At 36.6% G+C, this 16,441-nt stretch overlaps 1 long non-coding RNA gene across 4 annotated transcripts; it reads right to left on the bottom strand.

Moving 5' to 3' along the window:
- Positions 1-9,633: 9,633 nt before the first annotated feature.
- Positions 9,634-13,759, bottom strand: LOC109240203. 4 transcript variants are annotated; one of them, XR_002070030.1, is made up of 4 exons: positions 12,754-12,802; positions 10,321-10,436; positions 9,881-9,975; positions 9,634-9,767 (listed from the first exon to the last, which is right to left on the bottom strand). It is a non-coding gene; the product is annotated as an uncharacterized LOC109240203 (long non-coding RNA). The 4 variants fall into 4 exon arrangements; XR_002070031.1 differs by lacking the exons at positions 10,321-10,436; positions 12,754-12,802 and adding an exon at positions 13,217-13,759; XR_002070027.1 differs by lacking the exon at positions 10,321-10,436 and having other exon boundaries at positions 12,754-12,807.
- Positions 13,760-16,441: the final 2,682 nt, after the last annotated feature.

Below are 16,441 nucleotides of genomic sequence, written 5' to 3'. Positions count from 1 at the left end.
TGAATAAATTCAAGAGCCTTTGATCTTGATCTTGAATCTATATTTGTTTCCACGAACGATGATCTTGTTCTTGAGCTTGAGCTTAATTGCTTGAACTTGACCGTGATTCGTTCTTCGTTCTTGAGCTTGAACTTGATTTCTTGAACTTGAACTTGATTGCTTGAAGCTTGAAACTTGTAGAGAAATTTGTGGCGTTTGATCCAGGAGCTCTCTCTTGCTTCTTGTTATAACTTTTTGTGTCTTTTCTAAGTTACGAAGACCCCTATTTATAGTTGTGGGAGGGAGGAGTTGTGATAAGAACAAACTCTTTCCGACCAATCAAATTGAAGTGTGACATGGACGCATTTGATTGGCCAGAACATGTCACTTGCACACGTGGCGCGGTTTCATTGGCCTTTCAGTGTGACTGGGCATGCCTTGTCATTTTGACACGTGGCACGATCCTATTGGCTCTTCCATTTGACTTGGCGTGCCACGTCATTTCACGCGTGGCACCAAACTGGGCCTCTAGGAAGATTTGGGCCTAATGAAGTGGGCTCATTACTTGTAACCCAATTAAATGGGCTAACCCAATGGATTAAGACTTAATTTATTTAACCCATATGTGTTGGACTTATATAATTAATTCAATTATATTAGCCCATAATATTTATTTGGACCAATATATCTTGAATTTAAAATATAGTCCAAATTATTTATTGAATTTAAATTCAATAAATTTTACATGCCTACAAATGCCCCCTACTTCAAGACTTGTCAATGTGTAAACTTTAAAGACTAGGCTTGAAGTAATTATAAAAAAAAAGCACTTCTTCCGTTTACTGGAACTTTAAGATTTACTCCCGATGATCCTGAAATATTCGTCATTGGCTTAATAAAATAATGACTATCAGGATAAGATAATAACAATTGTACTACATGTTAAAGTGTAAAGGAATTCCCAGCACTTTAAAATAGAAAATCTCCTTAGTCTTCTTACTTGATTTCCTTACCAAAGCACACTCACAAAATTGGCGACACTTTGTTGTTCCTTATTACATTAGATTCTTTGTATTTTGTTAGGACTAGGAGACATTCCTTGTTGTATTTTATATTTTGTACGGACTAGAATTGGAAAATATTATTTGAATCCTTTTTGCACTCTACCAGTCGTCCGAGTCCATGTTGGAGACCAATTATTGTCGCCGCCTTTTCGATCCCACGTCGAGACTATATGTTCTTCGATGCCTTTTGCAAGCTCTATAAATACAGTATACTTTATTCTATTAGCATTACTTTCCGCGTTTGCAAACCACTTTGAGTTCACTTTTGACGACTTGGAAGCATTGACGCGAAGGTAATTTCTTCTTTTTTTCTTGTGCTTTTTTCTTCTTTTGTCTTTTTTTCTTTTTCTTTTTTTGTAGGTCAAGCGAGAAAGATATGTTCTTGTTCAACAAGATGATTCACGCATGAAGAAGGCGGTCTTAGGGTGTGAGGGGATGGGTACTCATCCCTGCCCAAATATCGGAGAGATTACTCTCAATGTGCCCCGACTATCGGAGAGATTACTCTCAATGTGCCCCGACTATCGGAGAGATTACTCTCATGTGCCCCGACTATCGGAGAGATTACTCTCAATGTACCCCGATTATCGGAGATATTACTCTCAATGTAGCCCGACTATCGGAGAGATTACTCTCAATGTGCCTCGACTATCGGAGAGATTACTCTCAATGTGGCCCGACTATCGGAGAGATTACTCTCAAAATGACCCGACTATCGGAGAGATTACTCTCAAAATGACCTGACTATCGGAGAGATTACTCTCAAAATGAACCGACTATCGGAGAGATTACTCTCAAAGTGGCCCGACTACCGGAGAGGCCAACTTAAGGTGCAAAGGGACTCATATGTCCACCTTAATATTGGAAAGTTATAATTCCTTTAAGGAAAAACCCACGAAGAGGCCGACTTAAGGTGCAAAGGGACTTATATGTCCACCTTAAGATTGGAAAGTTATAAAGCTTCAACTCGAAGACTTCATGGACTTGACGACGTCGACTTGAACACTTGAAAAACTTTGAAGATTCGACGGACTTTGCAGACTTCAACTTGAAGACCGACAAACTTGAAGATTCGGCGGACTTTGATGTTTCAATCTGAAAATTTTGAGGGCTCAAATACTTCCACTAGAAGACCAACGAGTTTGAGGACCTCAACTTGAAGACTTCAACTTGGAGACCTGGAGGGCTTAGATATCTCAACATGAAGGGTGGTGAACGTGAAGACTTCAACTTGAAGGCCGATGGACTTGGAGGGCTTGAATACTTCAACTTAAAGATTGGCGAATTTGCAAACTTCAACTTGAAGACCAAAAATTTGAAGGTTTAGCGAACTTGAAGGCATAACGAATCACCAGGCTTCATTGCAAATACTTGGTAGCCCCCTAAAAGACTATAATCATTCCATTGAAGACACCAATTTACCATGGAAGCTTGCCCCTTTTAAAATCAAATGAGATCAAAGTTCAACAGGAGGATGGCATTTCAGCTTGATTTTACATTCATTCATACTTCATTCGAACAACAATTGGGGCAATATGTATCTTTTGAACTTATGCGACTGAACTTAGAATGAAACTCTAAGCTGCCTACGTACCTCGGTGAAGAGGATCAAGTCATACCGTAGTTCAGACTGGGTAATTTTTTTTTATGTCCTAACTTTTGCCTAGGCCGCCTCTTTCGAAGTTTTCAACCTAGCAGACTCTTTTTTTTGCAGGGGCTATACACAGTTTAGACTCATGCGGTCCAGGAGTGTAGCAACATGCAGTTTAGGCTCGTGCGTCAAGGAGCGTTGCAACTTCAAGGATAATACTTCTTCAAGAACTTGCCATTGATAGGGCCGATTCTCATGCCATCTGCATCAACCAGCTTGTAAGCCCCACTTGAGTAAGCTTCTTGTACGACATATGGCCCATACCATTTTGAAGTGAACTTCCCTACAGGTTTATTGGAAGTAATTATGGATCTTCGTACGGCAAGGACTTGATCTCCTACTTGAAAGGATCTCGGGCGAACTCTTTTATTGAAGGCGCGAGATAATCGAGCTTGATAACATTCAAGACTCTGTTGAGCTTCCAACCTCTTTTCATCAAGAGCTTCCAACTCTGCTAATCGAAGTCGAGCATTTTCTTCATCAGTGATCCCTTCTTGAATAGCCAGTCGTAACGAAGATATTTGACGCTCAAGTGGCAAGACAACTTCGACTCCATAAATTAGTGAATAAGGAGTCGCCTGTGTTGGCGTGCGGTGAGTCGTCCTATATGCCCATAGAGCTTCTTCCATACGGTCATTCCAATCTCGTTTGGATTTGGAGACGACTTTCTTTAACAAGTTGCATAGAGTCTTGTTGAATGCCTCAGCTAGACCATTGGCGGCAGCATTGTACATCGAAGAGTTACGTTGCTTGAAGCCAAAGAGATCACAAATCTTCTTCATCAGCCTATTATCGAATGGCTTTCCATTATCCGTTATTATGTAACGAGGAATGCCAAAGCGATAAATAATGTTTACTCGGATGAAACTTGCAACATTTTCCTTCTTTACTTCCTTAAGAGCACCCGCTTCAGCCCTCATTTTGAGAAGTAGTTAGTTGCAGCCAAGATGTATAGGTGCCCGCCAGAGGACTTTGGTAGTGGTCCAACAACATCCAATCCCCAAGCGTCAAACGGCCAGGATGCAACAGTCGGGTGCAAAATTTCAGGAGGTTGATGAATAAAATTCGCATGGAATTGACAAGCCTTGCATCTTCGAGCATAGTCCAAGCAATCTTTACCATCGTTGGCCAATAGTATCCCATCCTTTTTATATGGAAGTGGAGCTTTGGTCCAGACTGGTGTGACCCACATACCCCAGAATGCGCTTCTTCAAAGCTTGGAGTGCTTCATCTTCCCCTAAGCATCGCAAGAGTACTCCCTTGAATGATCTTCTGTATAGGGTAACTTTGTAGTAAAGGAAGCGAGGTGCACGATGACGGATTTCAGTTCTTCTCCGCGGATTTTCTGGAAGTATCCCATAGCACAAGTAGTCGATAATGGGTTGTCCCCATTCTTCTTTCTCGACTTCAGAAACAACGACAAGATGCTTGAGTTAATTTTCTTCACCTTCAGCCTCATTTGGCAGCGGTACTACCCATTTTTGGCAGACAGTAACTTGCGCTTGATCAGGCAGGGTTAAAGATGAAGCTAGGGCAGCTAAAGCATCTGCCTTCTTATTTTCTTTCCTTGGCACATGCTGAATAGTCACATCACCGAGCCACCCCATTAACTTTTTAGCGTAATCATGATATGGGCGTAGTTCAGGCTTCTTGACCTTGTAACTACCTAAAAGTTGATTGACCACTAACTGAGAGTCACCAAAGACTTGCAATTGCAACCGCTTCATTTCGACAACCATTTCGAGCCCAAGTATTAGTGCTTGATACTCAGCAACGTTGTTAGAGCAGAGTTGCGTCAACGTAAAAGAGTAGGGCAGAACTTCACCTTGAGAAGTGACAAATACTACACCAGCACCAGCTCCTCCGCGATGTGCAGCACCATCAAAGTACATATTCCATGGAGGCTGAACTTCGATGACCATGGCGTCCTCATCAGGTAGTTCGTCAATTAGCTCCCAATCATCAGGTATAGGATGATCTGCCAAGAAGTGTTGATACCCAATTTTTCCCTATATATTTTCAATATGCAAAAATACTTTCATATATAAGCATGTCCAAGCATTTTTATTATTTTTTCCATAATTTTTAAGGGTTTTTAAATTGATTTATTTCCCTTTTTCATCCATAAAGTCCCCAATAATTATTTCCAAAATTATTATTTTGGTAATTCATCTATTGGATTCTCATATTTATGCCAAAATTGGCTGAGGTAATTTTTACATATTTTTGCAATTTTATTTAGTATTTTTAAAGCTAAATTGCACATAATTGCAATATTAGCCCTTTCAAGGTTTAATTAGGTTTTATATTTATAAAATGGGGTCCTGTATTTTTAAATTGTTAATTATATGTTATAAATCATTTTAGCTTTTTTAAATTAATCTTCAGAAGCCATTTACTATCTCTTATAATTTAAAAAAGAAAAATTGGCTATTTAAATAACAGCCCATTTGTATTTCAATTTTGGCCTAAATTGAACCCCAATTCCCCAGCCCAATTTTAATCTAAACCCGACCCTTACTCAATTAAATCCTACCCAAACTCGGATCCCCACCTACCCCTTTTAATCTAGGCCATTGATCATTCAGATCAACGACCACCATTGACCCTTACCATTTTTAACCCCTAAACGACCCCTTACCCTAAATCATTTCTCACCACCCGCCGCCCTCGAATCCCTTACTCTCAAACTCTCTCTGCAAAATCACCTAAACCCTAGCCGCCGCCACCCAAATATACCCTAATTCCCTTCAATCCCCACCTAATCCGTGGACTCCCATGGCGGTTTGAGGCGTGTACTCGTCTCCTATGTCTACTGGTTACCTATTTTTGTGATTCCATGGACAGATCTTGAAGAGATCTGATCCAGTCCATGCTCAACCTCTATCTCTGGTCTTTTCCGGCCACCCATGACCATTCAAGTCGGATCCATGGATTTTCCGGCTAGATCGGTAACCTTTCGAAGTCTTTCTCACTTTTTTGGGTTCTGAAACTCTAGCTTTAAGAGCTTTCCGATTTTTCTTTCAGGTCTGTCTTAGATCTATGCATGTTATGAACTTCTTAGTGTTTTCTCAAAGGTTCTTCCATTTTCCTTTAAAATAACTCTTCATTTTCAAATTAGGGTTTCCTAAACTTTTCTCCGATTTTCAGTGTGTTTTATGATTTTACTATGTTTAAACAGTTTGTCCATGTTTTCTGCTACCCGGTTCATCGTGTTAAAAACCCTAAGTGTTTTGGTTCTATCTGGGTTTCTGAAACTCTCTCTTTGTTTATTTTATACGCATGTTTGGTTCGATTAAGTTCTTTGTGTTTGAATCCTTTTTTTTCTTTCTTGTTTGACTTATCTGATTTTGAGTTCTTAACTTTTCAACTCAGCTCTGTCAAAACCCTAATTTCTTATAAATGTTTTCTTCACTTATTGCTATGAGTTTAAAGACTTTCCTTGTTTCTGTGTGTTGATCTCCTTTACCTGTTACTATGGTTTTTTCATTTCTGATTCTATGTGACCACTTGACTTTGTTAACTACTGTGCTCCGAGTAGGTTTCTTTTACTACTGAATCGTACTACCCTCCGCTCTACTATATGTTTGTTGTTGTCGTCTTTTCGTTTTCAACTAACTGTTTGTTACCCGTCCGTCANGTCAATTCTAGCATCTTGATTTTGCATGCATTTGGTCAAGCCAGCGATTGCTTCCGTCAGGTTTGCCAACTGCTCCTCCATAGATGAGGTGTTTGTCACCATGGCTTGCATGATTGTTGTGGATGATGGAGAGTAGCATGGATTTTCACACAGATTGTTCCTTGATTGGTTCACGCTATGCGGTGTAAGTGGGGAGGATACATCACTTGAAGCATCATCATCTTCCTTCATAACAGAGCGCTTGGATCCGGAGAGGTCAAGCAGAGCAAGAGTTTTCTTGATCTTTTCAGCAACATCGCTTCCTCCTTCGGGTGCGTTTGTGGAAGATCTTGCTCCTTTTGAGGATGAAGATCCGAAAACAGGGGTTGATGCGGACGGCACTTGGAGTGCTTGTTGTCCTAAAGAGCTCGCTTTGCTCCTCGTAACTGGTCCGAAGCTTCCAAAGGTAACATCGAGGATGCTTTCCACATCAGCATAGAACCTGGAGTTAGCAGCCTTGGTGGAAGTTGAACCGGAGTTGATTTTCTTTGAAGCCATTTCAATGTTCTTGGTCTTTGGTGATTGAAAAGTTGAGATGAGAAGTAGAGATTGTCCCACTGGGCGTGCCAGAATTTGTAGACAATAAATTTGCGCCGAGAAAATAAAATCAAGACCGAAAATATCGCAACAATCGTAGTATTTTTTATTTTGAATATTTGAGTGTTACAATCTCTATGAATCCTCTGATTCTTCTTTTCAATAGTGAATAAATTCAAGGGCCTTTGAGCTTGATCTTGAATCTATATTTGTTTCCACGAACGATGATCTTGTTCTTGAGCTTGAGCTTAATTGCTTGAACTTGACCTTGATTCGTTCTTCGTTCTTGAGCTTGAACTTGATTTCTTGAACTTGAACTTGATTGCTTGAAGCTTGAAACTTGTAGAGGAATTTGCGGCGTTTGATCCACGAGCTCTCTCTTGCTTCTTGTTATAACTTCTTGTGTCTTTTCTAGGTTATGAAGACCCCTATTTATAGTTGTGGGAGGGAGGAGTTGTGATAAGAACAAACTCTTTCCGACCAATCAAATTGAAGTGTGACATGGCCGCATTTGATTGGCCAGAACATGTCACTTGCACACGTGGCGCGGTTTCATTGGCCTTTCAGTGTGACTGGGCATGCCTTGTCATTTTGACACGTGGCGTGATCCTATTGGCTCTTCTGCTTAACTTGGCGTGCCACGTCATTTCACGCGTGGCACCAAACTGGCCTCTAGGAAGATCTGGGCCTAATGAAATGGGCTCATTACTTGTAGCCCAATTAAATGGGCTAACCCAATGGATTAAGACTTATTTATTTAACCCATATGTGTTGGACTTATATAATTAATTCAATTATATTAGCCAATAATATTTATTTGGACCAATATATTTTGAATTTAAAATATAGTCCAAATTATTTATTGAATTTAAATTCAGTAAATTTTACATGCCTACAATTACATCGAGTTACACCCAAATCCAATTCCTATTGGCTTTCCAAATAGACTCTAAGTGTATTTTTACTCAAAAGTATTTTCAAAAAAGTACTTTTGGAGAGAAGCTACTTTTTTCTGCTTCTCCAAAACTGCTTCTAGTTCTCCTCAAAAGCACTTTTTTTCTTCTAAAAGCTTGGCCAAATAATTCAATTTTGAAATAAAAACACTTTTTTTGAAGAAAAAAAAATGTGTTTTTGGCTTTAGAGAAACTTGGCCAAACATGTTATTACTCTAGTTTTGTTTTTATAATTAAGGGCGTAAATTGGATAAAGTATATTGTCTTTGATTTCCTTGTTTACTTACACTTCTGTTAATGTTGATTAGGAGTAATACTTTTGTCTTCTTAAAAAAGTGATTTGTGATACTAATTCTCTAATTGAGGGTTAATTATATTCGCAAAAAACCAAAATTATTGTAGTAGTTCATTTTTTTTTTTTCTCTCTAACTTTTATTAACACAAGTACGCCACACACACCATTAAAAAGATAGAACCACTACAATTCTTAAGCTAGTTGTAGTCGTCATATGAATCCTTAATATCAATATTTTTTTTGTTTGGAGCTATTATATTTCAATACTGCAAACTCAAGGACAGAACCAGTAAGTTAAACGAAATTGGCTAGGGGTGCGCATTCGAATCGGTTTATCGATAAATCAAATCGATTATTTGTTATCGAAATCGAAATCGAAAAATCGAAACCTTATTGAAACGATAACGATAAGCATATGTACAAATCGATAATCGATAAGTAATTATCGATAAGGGTCAAAATCGAATCGATAAATCCAATGCACACACCTAGACTATAGACACTTGTTAAATGAGTAATTACCTATTTGTGTAGATTAATATAACATACAGAATGTATATATATTCCGCTACTATTTTGAAAGCGGCTATACAATATTATTTTCCCTAATCTATACCCTTTCCTTTACCCTAAGTCCCTTACCCTATTATTTCCTCTACTACATTTAAGGAATGATCATATTTAAAGATCAAGGGAATGAAGTTGAAATTAATGGAAAACAGAATTAGCCGTGATGATGTGTTTTGTTTTGTTTTGTTTTTTTATATCGTTGGAGTGTTGGTGGCATACATTTGATCCCTTACTTTAGTTTTGTTGCATGTGCTTGTTGACACAATTTTTATATTATAAATGGTGTTCGTCTTATTTTAGCTTCTTTTTGTCCATATTAGTTAGGCGCGTTTATAGCGATATACTTTCCGTGGAATCCCGCAAATTTTCTTATTGATGTAATCGATAACCGAATCGATAAGCCCCCAAAATCGATAAATCGAAATCGAAAAAATCAAAACCTTATTGAAACGATAACGATAAGCATATGTACAAATCGATAATCGATAAGTAATTATCGATAAGGGTCAAAATCGAATCGATAAATCGAATGCACATCCCTAAAATTGGCAAGTGTATATGATTTTGATTTAAATTTGACAACTTGGCCCCATGAGCTCATGACCACAAGTTTAAACTTCTAATGACAGAGAAAAAACAAAGGAGCAATAAGTGAAGAGAGAATCAGATTATTTTTGATAAAAGAGTGGTGATTGACAAAAGTCAAAAATGATCTTTGCGAATTTGGCATTTTTAATTAACTAAGATCATTAAAAGTTGTCACGATCCAAATTTTACAAAGTCGTGATGACACCTAACTCAACCAGTTAGGCGAACATACCAACATAAAAGACAACTCAAACTGAAGTTCATCAAATAAAGCTAAAACAAACTACCCTAAGAATTGAAGTCACAAGTCAAGAGCATCTAAGAATATGAATACAATATTGATATGAAGAAATACATCATCTGTTTACAAGATTCTAGGTTACCGTGAACAAATGACAGTTAATGACTGCAATTTGCTCGGACTCTGCGACATCGATCTCAGCTCCAACGTCTGCAATGTAAGGTACAGAAGTGTAGTATCAGTACAACTAACCACATATACCCAGTAAGTATCAAGACTGACCTCAACGAAGTAGTGACGAGGTTTAGTCAAAAGATACTCACTTTACATGACTTGTTTAGTTGGTGCACAATCGAAGTTAAAGATAAGCATGTCTTTTCTCAAATATCATGATCAGAAGCATACCAATGTACCGAATCTGCATATAAAGGAGATATATATATATCAAGCAACATCTATTCAAATACTTTTACATGAATCTAGAATATGTCTATGCATGATAAAGGCTCGAACATTACATCAACCAATACCCTCAAAGTATCCAACCACATGTTAATATATCTCATGCATATGTAAAATGCATCGAATAACATATAAGAATATATGCATGAATGATGCATGTAGAATGTAGAAATACACATATCTCACGTCAAACCAAAAACATGTCGGTTTCTCACAACCTGCACACACATGCCAAGGTAATAGCTACAATCATCAATCTGTAAGAAAATATCCGTCGTGCCAATATCCCTCAAATCCTCACCATGCATATATATCAATAATCCGCACGAAAAACACCCATTGTACCAATATCTCTGTCATCCCCACCTTGCATATATATCAATCCGCTCTGAACTCGCCCATGCAATATCACCTCATCTGCACCATTCATGTACATAAGAGAGTACGCAGGATGCAATGCATATGTACAAGAGGGATAATTATGCTTAGTATGCATATGTACAAGAAATACTTGATATGCAAGGTGTATACATATGCATAATTAATATATGACCACAGCTATAAGGGGTCGTTTGGTAGGAGGTATTAGAAAAAATAATGCAAGCATTAGCTTTGTGCATTACTAATACCTTGTTTGGTATATTTTTTTGACATGTGTATAACTAATGCTTGTATTAATTATACATCATACTTGGTATTATCCTATGTATAAGTGATGCATAGAAAAACCATGACATTAGTAATACCAAGGCTATTAATGCATGCATTAGTGTGGTTAAAGGCAAAATTATTCTTAAAGTCCCTTAAAGCTAGAGAATATGGAGGGCACTTTAGTAAACAACTATTTTTCTAAAAAATCATGCAATGCATTATAATTTTTAATACACCACACCGACCAATAGATATGAAATAATAACTGCATAACTAATGCTTGCATTACTAACCCATGCATTACTAATACACCTTATTCCGCATTATTCTTATACACCCTACCAAACGACCCTTAACATGTAATCCAACATATATTTTAGCTCATTATGCCGAAATAAAATGCCAAAAGCCTAGACATGATCTCCGGCATGTGTAATAATGCTCAAGTATTCATACAAACAAGTATATATGTCACACAAGTGGAATAAAACAGGCAAATTAGGAGAAAAAATAAAACAGGAGGCAACAAAACACCATTAACATTGGTCTGGAAAAAAAACAAAGTAGGTTATAAGTTGGAGATTTGGAGTTAAAATAGAAAAAAGATAAAAGGTAAAATAGAATTATGGAGTAATAAGTTAGGGCATAATTGAAAAGAAAAATAGGAAACAATCCCACCACACCAAATCGGTTGTTTCAAAAAAGGGGACTTTTTCATTGTTCCGGAATAATGGATTTAACAATGCAATATAACCAATTTTAATGAAACAATCAAAACAAATATTATTTTGGAATAACAATACAATACAATACAACGAGCAACAGCCATCCAAACAAGCTGTTAATGTATGGACTGTCGATAGGGAGGCAAATAAAGTGACAGACATCTTAGTAATTATGAAAAAGATCTGGGATTCGCATTAGCTTAGTTGGAAATAATATTCTATTTTTTTTATGCCCTTCCTCTTTGTCCTTTATTTTAATTCGCAATGATATTATGAAATTGATACTTGGCGATCAGTTCCTGTTTTTGATGATCTGCCATAAAATTATCTGCTTTTATTTAGGAAAAAAACTCACTTTGAAAAAAAAAAAACAAGGCCTATTGTTGTCTATAAGTCTTCTTTTTTTACTTCTCTTCTAACAGAATATACTTCCGACTTTGATGAAGATTCTCGCAAGTTCTACAAATTCTTTACACAATGAAATAATATTAAAACCCGTTATTCAAGCTTGTTTATTCGTAGGAAAATATTAAAAAACAAAAGTTACAAAAAACGGAAAAGAAAAGACATAGTAAAGAATAGTATAAACAACAACAACAAGTATTCAGTAAAATCCCACAAAGTGTGGTCATAAAGAATAGTATATCATATAAAATATTAAGAATATTGAAATGTTTCTCCAAAATTACAGATGAATTCAATTGAACAATTGGAGGATATTTAGTAAAGCAGCTGAGCAGAAAACATTATCTAGAATAATATTATAACAAGAAGGAAGGCAAGAACGAAGATCATAGTTATCATAGCGCCTCCTCTTATTCCATGGATTTCTGCATATCTAACCTACTATAATAGGTTAAATAACAATGATATTAGTCTAAAAAAAATTCGCACTAACATAGTATATAGTATAAATACCCCTAAAATTAAAGTACCTATCATTCTAAATATATTATAGAAAGTCATGTTAAAAGGGTACTGATCAAATACCCAGAACAAAAAATTAGTGCAAATAAGATATAAGAAGAGAGAAGAGTGGATACGAAAGTAAGTAAATCAAGAGGGAGCTCCCTTCAGTCCAAGCACAGGAAGCTTAAGATTCAACTTGTCTGCCGCTTCATTCACTCAGCTACTAAGGGCTTTTTTAACTTAAACCTTAGCATTTGTGTGAATGAGTCGGCAACTAATTGAATCATATTGTCCCCTATATGTGGACTGAAGAAAGCTCTCTGCATCAATTACGCAAAAAAGGCACCCCACAGAAAAAAATCTTCAAGAATCTCTTGAACAAACAATTTCTATAAAGCATTGAAAGCTGAGAAAACTAAATATTTATGCAATTGAGATGAGAAAAATACTTGGTGTAGAGAGGAAATTAAATAGGGAAGAAATATTAGAGGAGTGGATTCTGATAGTTATTCTTCATTGGCTAAGAGGTGAAGCTCATGGCTTTATATAAGCTAAGAGAAAGGGAATGATTAGACAGTTTTATGGTTTAAAATATTGCATTGAACTACTATTGGAGAGAAAGTTACTGTTAGTAATTAATAGGCTAAATGGCTTCGTGGCCACTTAAATTTGTATCAGTTTGCAAAGCCGATATATGAACTTATATTTTTCCCATTTGAACACTCCAACTTGACAAAATGAGTACTAGTAAACACGTACATCAATTGCGCTGACATGTACAATACGTCACGCTAAGCTATTTATTACTTGCCATGTGTTGTTTGTGGGTCCCATTTTTAAATACAGAATCGACAAAAAAAGGGTACAAATACAAAAAAGAAAAAAAAAAAAGAAACAACACCTGAAACATACCCAGTATTAATCTGTACCCAACCGTCCTCATTCTTCTTCATTCACCCTCCTCCCTTCCTTTCCTTAACCTTCTTTCTTCTCCTTTCTCTTTTTCTTCATTATTCTTTCTCTCTCTTATTTCTAAATCAAATTTACAACATTACTATGGTCATGATTAGACCATAACCAAAACAAGAAAAAAATTGGAATTTCAGAAAAAAAATAACAGAAATCCATGATTTTAAAAGTGGAGGTCGCCCAATATCATTGCAAATTTGCCTTCCTTTTTTTTTTTTGCTGCTATTTTGACAAAGATGAATTCGATGATAGAACAACGATAAAGCTCAAGCTTTCTTCCGACACCGGTGGTTGCGGCATATTGGGACGAAAATAGTGGGCGGAGACTAGCAAATGAAAGAAAAGATTATTGAAGAGGAAGATGAAGGGAAAAAGAAACAAAGAAAGGTGAGGGGGGAAGAGAAATTAGGATGAGAAATGAAAAAAATTGGGTGGGAGTTTTGCTGGGAAGCCGAGAGAGTTGGAAGGGGAGGGGAAAAGAGAAGGGGAAAGGGAAAAGTCTTTCTTTTTTCTTTTTCGTTTTTCTTTCTTATTTATATTTTATTTTAACTCTAATTTTTTTTAAGTAAAAACAATACTATTCACGCGCCTTGACTGCGTGATTTGCATACAGTTTAGCCATGTCAGCTACACTGCTTCCACATAGGCATGGTCAACGGTCAAAAGTATTTATTAGTACCCATTTTGTCAAGTTGAAGTGTTCAAATGAGAAAAATATAAGTTTATGTATTGGCTTTACAAACTGATACAAGTTTAAGTGGCCACGAGGCCACTTGGCCTAATTAATATGCTTCTTTATTTTTCGTAGCTGCCTTGCCTTGTGTTTTATACTCCTCCTAATCTTAGGGGTGGTTTGGTAGGAAGTATTAGAAAAAATAACACAAGCATTAGCTCTATGTATTATTAATACCTTCTTTGGTACATTTTTTCAACCTGTGTATAACTAATACTTGTATTAGTTATACATCATACTTGGTATTAGGGGTGGCAAAATGGTTAAAAGAAAACAGTTAACCACCCATATTATCCACTAAAAATGGGTTGGATAATGAACTTTTTAAAATGGGTCAAATATGGATAAGAACCATATTATCTATTTAGAAAATGGGTAACCAATGGATAATCAATGGGTCGAACTTTTACATTTGTAAAGCCTCAAATTGGAGGTTCCTCAAGTTAGGGAGACTAAGAATTCTCCCAGAAGTGATCATTTGCAAGAAGTCATAGATAATATGGTTACCCATATTATCCGCCGGTTAACTCATTTTTATCCGATTAAATATGGGTCAGGTCGGATAATTTTTCCGCTTTTTCATTACCGTTTCGACCCGAACCATATCTGACCCGACCCGCCCGTTTGTCACTCCTACTTGGTATTATCCTATGTATAAGTAATGCATAGAAAACTATGGCACTAGTAATACGAAGGCTATTAATGCATGCATTAGTATGGTTAAAGACAATATTGTCCTTAAAGTCCCTTACAGCTAGAGAATATGGAGGACATTTTTGTAAACAACTATTTTTCTTAAATTTTTTGCTATGCATTATAATTCTAATACACCACACCAAACAATATATAAGAAATAATATTAGCATAACTAATGCTTGCATGACTAAACCATGCATTACTAATCACCTTATTCCGCACTATTCTTATACACCCTACCAAACGACCCCTTATTGTATTCTGGAAAAGCCCATCACTTTCTTTTCATATGATTTACTTTTGGAAGATATAAAATGTTCGAAATTAATATGCAGATACCGTGGAGGGATAAACAACTTACGTACAATAATAATGTAAGTTCCTGTTTTATTGATCAATGCTTATATAATGTCATTTAGGTGAAACAAACTTTCTCCTTGCCTATTGTTTACCCTCGAATCCGGATAACAATTGAATTTATATGGGGTTTTAAGGATCCGTGAACTAAAAGATACAAAAGGTTTTTAGGTTAAGGAAAATAAAGATAAAGACTCAACAATTGCTGTTAAAGTAAATAATCGCAGAATATAATATTGCTTAGAACAATTGTGCTTTATGTGCCACAAGAATTTAGAGAGATCCCCTTTTATACATTCTGATTAAGGGTAAAAATAAGGTAGGTAAATTGATTACATCGTGGATCCCTGTAATTACGCCTTAATGGCCTGAAGTGGTTGAGAAAATCACGTTTGGGCGAGATATCCGGCGACGCTTGGTTATCCGTTACGAGTCCGGCTTCCGACCTTGTGTGTTTCTCCATCCGGTGGTGACTCCTATCGAGCTCTGTAACGGTCTCGAAATGACTCGACCTCGGTTGTAGACGTGGCCGTCGTTCTACCTTGCATCCAGGTCGGGTTCGATGGCCCCGATTTGCTCCGGACCGGACCCAACCCGGTCGGGCTCAAGCAAAAAAGGGTATCACCCAATACACCTATGGCCAAAGAGTTATAATGCATATTCTGGCTGAAGATCAAATTTCGCAAGTCCCCACTACTGAAATGGCTGTCTTGTCTATCCAACCCAAAAGCTCTTCCTTTCTTGAAGCAAACAATTCTCTTTTCCTCATATTCCAATCACAGCTCTCACTACATCATTGTAGTTGCGAAGACAAAATTTTCATTAAAATAATCCATTACTGTTTGACCAAAATTCAGATCTAGGTGTTTAAACAATTAGATTTTCTTAATCAGGTAGAGTTAATCTTAACTAATAATAATATTCACTAGATTATCTAACTAGTACCGTGACAAAATGCTACAAGATCTCTGTTAACACTGACGAATATACGAAAATGAACAATGCTTAATGGAGTAAATACGATATAAATAGCATTAAATAGCAATAAATGACGTATGATGGTATTTATGTAAGTAGATGTAATAGATATGACCGGAAAAAGGGAGTGGAATCGTGTAATGTTCCTTCTGACAATGATGAATGATTGGTTAGCCTTTGAATATTCTTGGATCGTGGGAGAAAAGCTAGACAAGGATCTCAAGAAAAAGGTGTCTTTTATATGTATGTAATAAAGCAAGAATCTCAAAGAATGTAAAAAAGTGTTATTCTCTCACAAATAAGTGTTCAATTTCCCCTATAACTATGTCTCTTTCTATTTATAAGGGGACATGTGCCACAAAATCCTAATAGTACAGATCCAGAGAATATTCATTGGAATATTC

Source organism: Nicotiana attenuata, unplaced genomic scaffold, assembly GCF_001879085.1.
Source record: "Nicotiana attenuata strain UT unplaced genomic scaffold, NIATTr2, whole genome shotgun sequence".
NCBI classification, from domain to species: Eukaryota; Viridiplantae; Streptophyta; class Magnoliopsida; order Solanales; family Solanaceae; genus Nicotiana; species Nicotiana attenuata.
Note: the sequence above shows the minus strand (reverse complement) of the source record. Positions and strands in the feature narration are given on the sequence as shown.